Source organism: Carassius gibelio, chromosome A6 (assembly GCF_023724105.1).
Source record: "Carassius gibelio isolate Cgi1373 ecotype wild population from Czech Republic chromosome A6, carGib1.2-hapl.c, whole genome shotgun sequence".
In the NCBI taxonomy this organism is placed as follows: Eukaryota; Metazoa; Chordata; class Actinopteri; order Cypriniformes; family Cyprinidae; genus Carassius; species Carassius gibelio.
This window is the reverse complement of record NC_068376.1, coordinates 22,234,805-22,248,897: the sequence shown is the minus strand read 5'-3', so window position 1 is coordinate 22,248,897 and position 14,093 is coordinate 22,234,805. Positions and strand designations below refer to the sequence as shown.

Here is a 14,093-nt window from a genome sequence, read left to right as displayed (position 1 = left end):
CAATCTCTTAAATGGCATTAAGAGTCATAGAATGCTACTATGTGATTTAGAATTCTGAAAGTTACTTGAATTGTTTCTGCTTATTTGAAGGAATTAATCAAATTAATTATTCAATGAATCATTTATTAAGACACTTATGACTTTTCACAATACAATGTAACCAGCAGAAAGAGGCACTGAATATACATAACATATATTATATTTGCACTAGTTCCTGCAGCCAAGCTGATGTAAAGATTACCTCTTTTGCAGACAGGGAGTTTTTCTGATTCATTTGCATCGGCTTAGTTCAGCGAAATGGCCTTTGGTTTTTGTAGAGGTTTGAACTGACTGTCTGAGTGGATTGTAACCAGTTGTCTATTGCCTCAAAGCTTTCAATCTTTCCCTTTTTGAATGTTTACTCTTTTTACTGTTTTTTTCTCTCCTTTGCCTCTGCATATTTTTATAACTCTACTCTTTTTGTGTCCTCCGCATGGCCCAGAGCTACATTGAAACCCATCTGAGACACCCATTTCTTAGCAGATCTAAAACAGACCCTAGTCATTCATCCCCATTTACCATCATATTCAGTTTCCTCTTTAGTACTTAATGCCAAATCTGACACACCAGCTCTGCACTGAAAACATTGTTTTACCCATGTCTCAGCTGGTCTGGATGTGACTTTGTGTCTGTGCATATTCATGCTAATGTTGTGTGCAAGCTGTCCTGATTATTGAGTGAGGAGGGGATGATTTTGCAATCTCCTTTAAAAATGTGTGACTAAAGAATTTACTCGCTCTGCTTTTGTCTATGAAATATAAAGCTCCACTCTGCTAGATGATTCCCCACATCTCTGTATCAATGGTGCCACTCAAGCTTATTTTCATTGCTAAATTTCTCTTCTTCCCCCCACTTGCTCATCAAATTACAAAAGATTGAGCTCATACAGATTTTTTTTTTCTTCCCAAATTCTATTTGGAGCTGCTTTTCATAAAGGCCAATGTTTAGTTGAAACTATTCATGTGTCAAATATCAACACAGTAAGTCATATAAGTCTGTTTTATGAGGTTATTCTCTTTTTAAATATGTATGGAATATTACAATATCAGTACATACTGTGATCATAACCCCAAAACCACTTTACCTTATGTAAACTTTTACCTTATTTTTACTTTACCTATGTAAAAACAATAATATTGTGAAATATTAACTATTTTCTGTTTTAATATATTTACAAATTACATGTAATTTATTCCTGTGATGGCAATTTTTCAGAAGCTATTCCTTCAGCGTCACATGATCCTTCATAAATCATTTTAATATGTTGATTTGGTGCTCAAGAAAAAAATTCTTATTATTGTCATTGTTGAAACAGTTTAATATTGTTGCTTTATACATATTTTTGGAAACTGTGATACACTTACATTCGAAAGTTTGGGTAAGATTGATTTATTTTATTTTTCTATTATTATTCTTACAATTTTATAGCACAACTGTTTTTATCATTGATTAAAAAATGTTTTTAAAAAGGTTTCCTGGTCACCAAATCATTAGAATGAGGATCACATGACACTGAAGACTGGAGTAATTATTGCTGAAAATTCAGTCTTGCCATAACAGGAATAAATTACATTTTAAAATATTTTACAATAGAAAACAATTTTCACAATTTTGTTTTCAGAGTATTATTAAATATATTATAAATGCAGCCATGGTGTGAATACAAGACTTACCAAAAACATTTCTAAATCTTAATGCTTTCAAACATTTGGAAGAGAATATATCAATTTCAGTTGTTTCTTAAACTATCCATTATTTTGGGAAGAAGTAGTTTAGCACTATCAGTGTCCATTCAGGGTCCATATCCTGTCTGGTTTTAGCCAGTCTCATGAATGTATGTATAAGCAAACCATAAGCTCTGCACTGAGGGTATTAGTATTGTGCTCTTGTCCTGCACTAGTGTTAATTTCGTCACCTATTTTTTATTTAGTCTTAGTCCTAGTCTTGTGCCAAATGTCCTTGTTAGTTTTAGTCATATTTAGTCATTCACATATCTTTTTTTGTTAGTCAACTTTTAGTCGACTAAAAGTCTCATCATTTTAGTCTAGTTTTAATCAAAAGAAGACTCAAGGTATCTTAGTCAAGTTTTAGTCGTCTAAAAGTCTTTTAATTTTAGTCTAGTTTTAGTCAAAAATTGTGGTCTCTTTTTTAATAACACATTATTATTGAGATTATTACTGATAAACATTTCAGTAAAAAAATGTTTCACATATCTCAAACATTGGTTAAATGTCATACCTTACCTGACAAAATACACTTGTTGAATGATTTTTGTTGAATGCAAATGTTCAACGTGTTTGGTTTAGCATGTTGTCGTCGCTCGTCACCTGGGTCGTTGATGGCCAAATGGTTGCCCTAAGCAGAATTGTATTGTTGTGCCCCCTCCCCAAATTATTATAGAAAAAAAATAAACATAACCTACTATACGGGACAGAATATAACTTTAATAAAACATAAAAGTAAATAACTTAATTGTAATTAAATTGTATTTTTTAAAAAGTGACGAAAGTGACGAAAGACGAAAGTGACGTGACATTCAGCCAAGTATGGTGACCCATACTCAGAATTTGTGCTCTGCATTTAACCCATCCGAAGTGCACACACACAGAGCAGTGAACACACACACACTGTGAACACACACCCGGAGCAGTGGGCAGCCATTTATGCTGCGGCGCCCGGGGAGCAGTTGGGGGTTCAATGCCTTGCTCAAGGGCACCTAAGTCGTGGTATTGAAGGTGGAGAGAGAACTGTACATGCACTATCCCCACCCACAATTCCTGCCATCCTGAGACTCGAACTCACAAGTCACAACCTTTTGATTGCAAGTCCGACTCTCTAACCATTAGGCCACGACTTTAATCATTACAATTGTAGATATACAGTTGCCTATGGCTATGATTTTACTAATACAGTTGTCTGATTGATTTTATAGTGTCAAGCATTCAGAAATGACACAAAAGACTATTTAACTTAAATAAAACCAAGGATTAGTCTTTGTAAGGGTTGTGATGTCCATGTTTTTGTTGAAGAAATTATAGAGGCTAGCTTTTCTTTCACAAAAAGGTGGCTACACATTAAAAATAAAGTGGATATTTGAATTAATTGTTTGGTCAATATTAAACAAGGATTTGATCATCCTATAAGTGTCAAGACCGCAATTATCAGCCCTTTTAGCGCCCTTTGTAGGCATTTGTAATAATAGCCTATTTGATGTACCTAAATAGTTAATTTTGTATTACATTATGTATTTTAACAGTGTTATTCAATTATTATTAATTAACCAATCATTTTTGCCTCGTTGTTTTTTATAATGCATTTTATAGCATTTTAAAAGGTTTTTTGTTCACTTAGGTCTGTTTTTATTACCACAAAAATATTATCTGAATGCTTCGTAAATTATTATTTGAAGCGATTTGAAGTATCAAAGCCATGGTTAATTTGTAGGTACCGTTGCTACAATAACCATGTTTTGTTTTGTTTTTTCGTGGTAAAATAATGGTTAATTTTCGGAAGGGAACATGCAAACTCATTAAGGCAGATTTAGCGGTGATATTACTATTACCGACATATAAACTTAAAGGGGGGGGGGGGGTGAAATGCTATTTCATGCATACTGAGTTTTTTACACTGTTAAAGAGTTGGATTCCCATGCTAAACATGGACAAAGTTTCAAAAATTAATTTGTACGTTTGATTTCCGGTTTGTCACAAGTTTCGGAAAGTTTTTTTCGAGTATGGCTCTGTGTGACGTTAGATGGAGCGGAATTTCCTTATATGGGTCCTAAGGACACTTCTGCCGGAAGAGCGTGCGCTCCCGTATAGCACAGCACTGAGAGGCTGAGCACAGACAATCACTGATCAGAGCGAGAGCGTCGCGAAATGTCACAGAAGTGTGTTTTTGGTTGCCAGGGCAAGAAAACCCTGCACAGATTACAAAAAAAAACCAGCATTTAGGGACCAGTGGATGGGGTTTATTTTTACAGAGCATCAACGGAGTTGTGCAAGTGTTTTTTGTTTGTTCCCTGCATTTCGAAGATGCTTGTTTTACAAACAAGGCCCAGTTTGACGCCGGATTTGCACATTGTATATTTCTTAAGGATAATGCAGTCCCAACAAAAAAAGGGTCACAATCGTGTGTTGGAACCGCATGCGGTGAGTAAAACTGCTTCAAATATCTCTGTGTTGTTAACTTAAAAAAAAAATTCAAAAAAAGACGACATAAAGTGGAACTTTGTCATTTTCCAAAACCGCTAAACAAATATATACAGTTTTAGTACATACCACATAGAGACGTCGTTGCTGATGCTGCTCTTGTTAAAATTTCAGCCTCTGGATCTGTGTCACAGCTTCCAGACGCTCTCAACTAGAGGTCTTCGCAGTGCACCCGAGACCCGTCGACCCCGGACCCGACCCGGGACCCGTACGGGTTCGGGTCTATATTTTAAATCATCAGCCGGGTCCGGGTCGGGTCCGAATCTATTACCTCGGGTCCCGGGTCTGTTTAACATTGTGTGTAATACCCGTGCGATCGCTGATCGGAGTCATCGGACTCGGAGAACATCCGGCCTTGATCAAAGGCTGCTTGTGTTTTTTGTAGCTTGCAACTTGTAAAATTAGGAAAAGAAAAGAGTGAGCCAAAAAAAGTGATCTCTCTCTCTCTCTCTCGCTCGCTCGCAGACTTAAGAGTTAATACAAGTGCACACACGGTATTAATGCTTGCAGACTTGACACACTCATGTTTAATATATTTCAAATCAGCAACACAATCTGAGGTGAACTGTCACATGAATGTTTTCTATTACGCTCAAATTGCGTTAAGGCATTTTAGGTTGATAAAGCTAGCACGCATGTGCAGTCATGTTTCTATGGCAAGCAGTCAGGGACATTTCGACCGCCAAACCGCGTTTTACATTTTCTCCCATTTTTATAATATTATAAATGAACCGTTTAATCTTAAAGTTTTAGTGGTTCAGATTCAGACTCGATGCAGAGCAGAGAGCACAGACAGAGATCAGATGATAGTAAATAAATAATGTCAGCGGCCATGGCATTGCACGAGCGATCGTTATTATAGTTCAAAAGGCAAACAGTGTAAGTTATTATGCAAATTAACTCGAGTCAGAATGTACATGTGCACAGTAGCATTTGTCATCCGTCACCGTGACATCAAGTGGACTTTTGAAGCTGAAATAATAAGTGGATTCAGCTTGGACTTGGAATAACGAGAGGAATAACATGAATAACTTTCTTGACGGAGGATTGTAATGCATCACAGGCAGTCAGGTACAAGGAAGAGAGACCACGGCTCTTTAAATTAGGTAAGACAAAAAGCTGTATTCTTCGCAACAGGTTTATTGACTTGTAATAGCAATTTAAGGTGGAATATGTCAACGTCGGGTCCAGTCGGGTCTGTGTCTTCCCGGCGGGTTCGGGTCCAGATTTCAAGTAATATACGGGTCCGGGTCGGGTCCGGGTAGGCATTTCTCGGATCTACACGGGTCCGGGTCCAGCTTTTGAAATAATAGACGGGTCCGGGTCGGTTCGGTGTAGTACATTATGGGTCTCTGTCGGGTTCGGGCAAGAATTTTTGGACCCGTGAAGACCTCTACTCTCAACGCAAAAGCCTACTCGCGTTCGTGATTCTTTAGCTCCGCCCACACGTCACGCCTCCAGCCGGTCGTGTTTTTCTGGGAAAAATTGGTACAGATTATCTTTCTCTTATGAATATAATACAACTAAAGACTTTTTGGATTTATGAAGGATGCAGTACTACTCTATAGGTACTCAAGATTAACAGGATATTGGGTGAAAATGAGCATTTCACCCCCCCCCCCCCCCTTTAATGTTATCAAATCCAAAAAAGTTTAACAGGATTATAAACATAGGCTACCTAAAAGTGACGCAAGAGCCTCATCTTGTTTTTTTTTTCTTTTTCTTATCTTGGCGCCAGACTACTGTTGTCTTTTCCGGGGGTATAGTTGTCTATCAGTTATGATCATTTGCAGGGCGCGGGAATGGTGTGTCACGTGTCTGTCTGTCTTCACCGTAAAACGCATTTTTTATGATTGTGTATATATATGTTCATGTTTACATGCTCATTTACGTATACGTGTATGTTAATATACATAGTTATAATACCTAATATATATATATATTTCTTTTGAGCAACTGGGATGGTCCCCCCCTGGGAGCTGGTGCCCTACGCAAACTATGTACTCTACGTGTAGGAAGCAGCGCTACTACTCGTCACTCATGTTCGCTTTGGGTGTTGTGTGTTCAGCAGTTTTGTGTTTCAGCCACAGGAGTATGAGACCTATAACTTGAGCAACAAGCCGTGAACTTGTTCTGAATATTTTAAAGGTGTAACAGCTGATGAAAAAGCAGAGATGATTGTAGATGAAAATGAAGAGAGATTTCATCTTAATTTTTATTTTATATAAAACATTTTCGAAACATCTGTTTATTCTTTTTTTTTTTATTTGATTGTATTTCTGTGAGTCATATGATAAGCCATAAATCTTTTTTGCCCACCTAAACATGGCATTCACAGCTAATGCAGTGGACAGAGACAGGATATATAGACTAAAATGTATGGCTCGCTTTTATTCCTTCTCAAATCAATAGTAAACTCCTTTGTTGATGAATGATGGAATTACAGAGTTATTTGTTGTGTTACAAAGGCATTCTCCACACACCCTATTATGTTTAAATCACATAGTCTTCCTCCCGCTGCCAATCTTCCCACAATCAGGGTATGCTCTTGCATGCTGTGATTCATCAGCGCCCCTTTTTTTTCCCTCACTGAAGCCAATGGATGGTGTTCTGGTTCCCATGGCGAATTTTTCCTCTTATTAAGTGGATTAAAATAATCTTTAATTTGGTTCACTCACATTATTTACATCAGGGTCAGACTATTGTTTTTTTTTTTTTTTTTAAACCATGCTTTTATTTTAGCTTTTTTAAACTTGTATTTATTTATATTTTATTAAGTCTATCCAAATAACTATTAATTAAACTGATTTACTTGCCAAAGCCTATTTTTATTTTGAATTTGGCAATTGATGAGTATTCATTTTAACCAATATGTACTGTACCACAAAAAGTTTTTTTCCTCAGATTTAAGTTTAGTTATAACTATTGTTTGCTATAATAAAAAAAATCATTCTATTTGATAAATCAAGACACTAATACAATTTCAACTCTGGTCCCATGGTACCCCTTACATACTGTACATCTATGGTGGCTGCATCTATTATGTACACAGAATTTTAATTGAAACTATTTTGCTGATATTTTGCAACCTCTTTATTGCTGATTGAGCCAATAAGTTATCAGCTCTATACAATACACTACTAATTATTTCTCATAGTTCACAGGGGTGGCACAGTGGGATTTACCCAGGATAAGGGCAGGGATTTTTCAGATAATTTCTCTTTTTACGTGCTGCGTTGCGCATTGCACTGCATATCAATTGTATTGTTTCATTAATCACAGTGTCTGGATGAAGTGCATCCACTCGCTTATCAAAGAATATTCTTAAGAAATAATAGATCACGTCCTTGGACGTTGTACAACATAAATGACAGCACCAGCACTATTGCTGCTTCAAGGGGTCATATAATGTTGCGAAAAAGAACATCATTTTGTGTATTTGGTTTAATGAAATGTGTTTATGCTGTATAAGGTTTAAAAATATATAATTTTCCACATACTGTACACCCAGCACAGTGCCTCCCTCCAGCTCTGCCTCAATCCCTGATGAGCTCAATCACTTTTGTGCTCTTATTGATCTAAATAATAAGGCGGTCTCCCTCAAAGCTGAGCTTCCACCCAATGTGCTGCCTCTCACACTCCCCACCTCAGATTTTTACTCCACTCTGTGTAAGGTGGATGCACAGAAGGCAGCTGGCCCTGACGGAGTACCTGGTCGTGTGCTTAAAGCCTGTGCAGAGCAGCTGCCTGAGGTCTTCACAGACATTTTTAATCTCTCCTTGGCCCAGGCAACTGTCCCCACTAGTTTCAAAACCTCCACCGTCGTGCCAGTACCGAAGCACTCCACAGCCTCAGCCCTTAACGACTTCCGTCCTATCGCACTCACCCCCATCATTGCCAAGTGCTTTGAGAGACTGATTCCAAGCTCAAATAGCAACATCAAATAGATTTTCTGACTAACAGACCTCAGTCTTTTAATTTAGATAACCTCTCCTTCTCCATCATCACCCCGAACAACGGTGTTCCACAGGGCTGCGTACTGAGCCCTCTTCTGTACTCCTTATTCACCCATGGCTGCATTCCTGTTTATGGCTCCAATACCATAGTTAAATTCACAGAAGACACCACGGTGGTAGGTCTGATAAAAGATGATGATGAGTCAGCCTACAGGGATGAGGTGCAGAACCTGGTTGTGTGATGTGCCACCAACAATCTGGAACTAACAAACCAAAAGACAAAGGAGATCATTGTGGACTTTAGGTGGACTAGGAGTCATGCACACAGCCCCATCTACATCAATGGAGCTGTAGTGGAACGTGTTTCGAGTTCCTTGGCATCTACATCTCTGATGACCTCACCTGTTACCTTAACACCTTCACCCTGGTCAAAATGGCACAGCAGTGCCTTTACTTCTTACGGAGCCTTAAGAAAGTACACCCGAGTCCCAGGATCCTTTTGGTATGTACCATTGATAGCATACTCTCAAACTGCATCTCAGTATGGTACAGCAATTGCTCTACATCTGACAGCAAAGCACTCCAGCGAATAGTGAAAACTGCTCAACTGATCACTGGCACCCAGCTAACTACCACTGAGAACATTTATTACAAGCCCTGCCTGGGCAGGGCAAGGAACATCATCAAGGATGCCTCTCACCCCAACCATGGACTTTTTACCCTCCTTCCATCCGGCAGGCGTTGCAGGAGCCTATGCTGTCACACTAGTAGGCTTAGGAAGAGCTTCTTCCCCCAGGCCGTGACCCTTCTGAACTCCACATCACCAATCTAACCTGCACCTGCACTCTTACTGCACTGGTCACAGTATTTTACATACATGTATTTGCACTACTCATACTTTGCACAGTTTAACTGTAAACTGTCTAACGTTGTTACTGTACAAAGCACAGTAAACTATTTCTATAAAAATATTATTGCACTACTGATATTTTGCATAGAATACATTGTTTAACAATAATATTGTACTCTCAACCAACTGTATTTATTACCACTGTTCTTATGTTGCTGCTGTTCACAATTTACATATAATCCTACATTGCATTCCTATTATATTCGGTATGCCTTTTTTCCATGCGTGAACATTTTGCCACCATAATGCAAATCTTACCACATCGTGACATTGACATGTGTGGGCGTGTTTAAACAAGCCATTTTAGAAGGGCGTGGATAAATCTTAACTCTTATAAAGAATATCTCTTTGGATTTGAGACTTTATTCTTTGCAACTTCACATATATTCTTTATGCACCAAGAGCTTGAAACACTCCAAAGAGAAAAGAAAAACTGAAATCACATCATATGACCCCATTTAAAGGGAAAGTTGACCCAAAATTAAACGTCTGCCATTATTTACTCACCTTGATTTTATTTTAAACCTGCATTAATATTTTATGTAATTCTGAAGGATTGTTTCAGTCACTCTTTGCCATGCAATTACAATAAACATGGTACTTTGATTAACAAACAAGGGGCTTGAGCATTTAAAGTGGCATATGACGACTACAGTGTGTATGTAGTTATCTTTGTAGTTATTGTTTTTAGTGATCTGACTCAATAGAACAATTTGTTCATGGATCCAGCATCATTTCTTTTCTCATTAAATTGCCAAGAAAAGTGAATAATGTATTAAATTTCTGTCTGTTTCTTTATTGTCTGGCTTCAGAAGACTCATTTATCTTTTTGTTTTATTCCCTTGAAATCAATCTTTTTGTGAATGAGAAAGTCTTACTGTTTTGCACTGACATGAGGGTAAGTAAATGATGACAACATTTTAATTTCTGGGTGAACTATCCCTTTGAGGCATCATTTTAAAAAGAGTGTGAAAAATCATCCATTTAGCAGTTTTTATGAGACATGGGTAATCAATGCAAGAGCAACATCAGCGATCATTTCTAGGATTAAAGTTCCAAAGGCTCAAGAGACAGCTGTTTCAAATCTCTTGTTTGTACGTGAGAGACATGCATCTCAAAGTTGTGTCAGCATCAAGATGGATATTGTGTATAATCGAACCAAACTTCTCTTTTACTTGTTTTCTCTCTCAGCCTTTGTCTTCCATGTGCCTTGTCCGATGTGCGTTTTATTAGCATGCTCTGGGCTAGAGACAAATGCTGCAGTTCGATGCCTGACACGGGGCTGCACTCTGGCATCCATCATAAGTGAAGGGGGTGCTAGGGGTCACTGGCTTATGCTCTGTCTAATTACAGATGGATACCCACGAGATGAATTGATTTACAAGTGGAGAAAGAATTCGGTGCAGGCGGCTGATCAGAAGTCATGGAGACTTTACCAGTTCGATTTCATGGGCCTGAGAAACACCACAGACATAATTAAGACAACAGCAGGTAAAGAAATGGTTTATTTTTTATTATTATTATTTTTTTGTTGCTCTATTGATTGGCTCTAATAAGAGTTCAACAGTAAACAATGTATGATCATTTATTGGCAATTGATAAAAATAATTATTAGAAGGTTCAAATGTGTAGTGTCCTCTGTTTCTTAATTTATTTATATTTATTTGTTTTGAAAAGTCTCTTGTGCTCAACATGGCTGCATTTATTTGATCAAAAATAGAGTAAAATCATTAATACTGTGAAATATTATTACAATTCAAAATAAGTTTTCTCTATTTTAATTTATTTGAACGTTTTATTTATTCTTGGGATGGCAATGTTGAATGTTAGATATAGAAGTGTTCCCATGAAGGCATGAACTACAACCTAGAAAAGCTGATTTGGTCATGTTGAAACATGGCTATATTGATTTGCAATTCAATAGATTTATATGTAAAAACTGCAGCATAGCATTGAAAAATTATTTGCAATATATAAGAAAAGAACAAACGACATTGCAGATTTTTTTTTCACATTTTATTGTATATATGTATAATTTATTTTTCACAATTTCTTACTTTTCACACTATTTATTGTCAACCTGTGAAAATGGATAGAGACCTATTTATCACTGTATGAAAGGGGGGGGGGGGGGGGGGGACATCTGTAGGCTGCAATGAAAAGTGAAAAGGTTTTGTTTAGGCCTCCAGATAAAACAGTAATAATGACTGAAAGGCAAAGTTCACAATATCAGTGCAACATGAAACAAGTAAGATAATCTCAAACATTTCAAAACATCAGATGTGCAAGTACAAGGCTATCTGGCACCCTTGGTAAATATGAGCAAAGGCGACTGTGAAAAAAAAAATCTGGGTTGTTTATCCTTTTGATCTTTCATTCAAAATATTCACAAAATTCTAACCTTTCATTGAAGTAAAACAATTGAAAGTGGAGAAAAATCTCATTGTGAAATAAATGTTTTTCTTCAATGCATGTTGGCCATAATTATTGACACCCCTAGAACTTTTAATGAGTACAATATCTCTGAAGTATATTCCCATTCATATTTACATTTTTTTTAAGCAAACCAGGGTGACTAGGAGCATGAAATTGTCCAGCCATGACTTCCTGTTCCACGTGATTATAAATATGAGCAAAATAGTTCTGATGTGCAGGAAGAGAAAAAAAATCTGCCTGGAAGAGGACATGTGCTTATATTGTCCAAATGCATGGTGAGGAGGAAAGTTTGAGTGGCCAAAGACTCTCTAAGGATCACAGATGGAGAATTGCACTAATTAGTTGAGTCTTGGTGTCGGAAAGCCTAAACAACAAATATAACAAACATCCCCTACATCACCACATGTTGTTCGGGAAGGTTTCAAGAAAAATTATCCTCGCTCATCCAAAAACAAACTCCAGCATATTCATTTTTCAGACACAACTGGAACTTCAAATGTCACAGGCTTCTATGGTCAGATGAGACTTAAAAAAAAATAGGTTTTTGGCAGCAAACCCACCAGATGGGTTAGTATAAACAGGGATAAAAAGTACCCCATGCCCACGGTTAAACATAATGTTGGACAATGTTGTGGGTCTGTTTGAAATGAAGAGAAGAAGCACTAACACGGATCTGTGAATCTGAAGGATCTGGAGAGATTCTGGATGAAGGAATGGTCTCTGATCTTTTATCAGGTGATAATTGCAATAATTGGGTGCCAAGAATTGTGGCAAACATGAACTACAGAAACATTTATTTCACAGTGACATTTTCCACCCACTTTAAATTGTGTTACTTCAATGTTAGGTCAGAATTTTGTGATTTTTTTTAATGAAAGATCAAAAGGATAAACAATGCAGATCTATTTTCACAGCCACCTTTGCTCATATTTACCAAGGGTGCCAATACTAGTTGAGGCCACTGTATATTAGCACTGAAAACATATTGAATTGAAATTTTTACATTTAGCATTTTTCTATACTTTGTATATACAGGACAGTGTGTCCCTACTATTTCATCTGAAATCTTGAAAAACAGCTTTGAAATCCAGATATAAAGAGTCAATAAAAGAAGGGCGAACAATTCTAAAACATTATAATTATATCAGAGTGAGTGCCAGCCTGCCAGGATATATTCAAGGTTATGGCCAGCCTCTTACAAAATATATAAAAAATGAAAACCGACAGGAAGGCTTTTCAAAGAAAATATAAAGGCAATAAGACCTTCACATTTCAGAATTATTATTCTCAGTTTGTCAGTACATTTGTACTTAAAGTTTAGTCATTTAAACCCATTATCCGAGACTTTTTTCTTTATGTTTCATCTGCACCATCTTTTCTCTCTCTCTCTGTCTCTGTCTCTCTCTCTTTCTCTATCCAGGTGACTATGTGGTGATGAGTGTATATTTTGACCTAAGCAGAAGAATGGGGTACTTCACAATTCAGACCTACATCCCATGCATACTTACTGTGGTTCTCTCTTGGGTCTCCTTTTGGATCAAAAAAGATGCAACTCCAGCCAGAACAGCACTAGGTACATGCAGTTAATACAGACACCTGATCCTTCTGTGATTCATTCATGTGCGACTTGATGTTTGGGTTTGTGATGGTAAAAGGAATTGTTCGCCCAATTAAGACTCTCCCTCAGGTCAGAGTTTTTTTTTTTTTTTTTTTTTTTTTTGTCTTTTTTCTTTATTGGAAACAGATTTGTACAAATTTATTATTAATTCACTCAGTCATCAGTGGATCATCTGCTCTGAATGGGAGTCCAAACAGCTGATAAAATATCACAATAATCCACAAATAATCCAGACAACTCAATTATCAGTTACCATCTTGTGAAGCAAAAAGCTGTGTGTTCGTAATAAATCCACCAAATGTTGTTTTTTTTTTTTTTGAACTTCAGACCATTGCTTCAGACAAAAGTCCTCTGTCCTTGATATTGCTTTCTCCATTGAAAAATGTTGTCTTGTCTGAATCAGAAGATCAAGCTCCAGATCAAGCATGATTAACAAGCGGGGGGAAAAAAAAACAGAAATGTTCTAAACAAATTTATCAGAGAATTTTGATGTGAGAGGGCAACAGGAAATGAGGAAATGATGCTTTTATCAGCTGTTTGAACTCTCATTGGTGAGCAAGTGATTTAATACTAAATTTCTCCAAATCTGATAAAGGAACAAACTCATCTGCATCCAGGATGCCCTGAGGGTCAGCAAATTTTCATTGAATAAATGTTTTGTTTTACTCATAAACCAAGTTCACATATTATGAGAATGAATGACAGTTACAGTAAAGTATTTGTCTTTATATTTTATTATATATGTGTGTTTTTATAAAAGGAAAATCTGTTTTCTTTTTACTGTGTCCATTTGTTCACATTCTTTTATGTTTCAAGAAAGCGCTTCATCTGCTTTTTTTGTTGGCTTTACTCATTTCTTTATAGTTTCCTGCTTTGATTAATTCAATGTCCTGTCCTGGCAAATGTCGCTTTTGTCAAGGTAA

At 36.9% G+C, this 14,093-nt stretch overlaps 1 pseudogene; it reads left to right on the top strand.

Annotated features, from left to right (window-relative positions):
- The window catches only part of LOC128015713 (gamma-aminobutyric acid receptor subunit gamma-3-like), a 114,941-nt pseudogene that overhangs the window by 93,500 nt on the left and 7,348 nt on the right, over window positions 1-14,093 (top strand).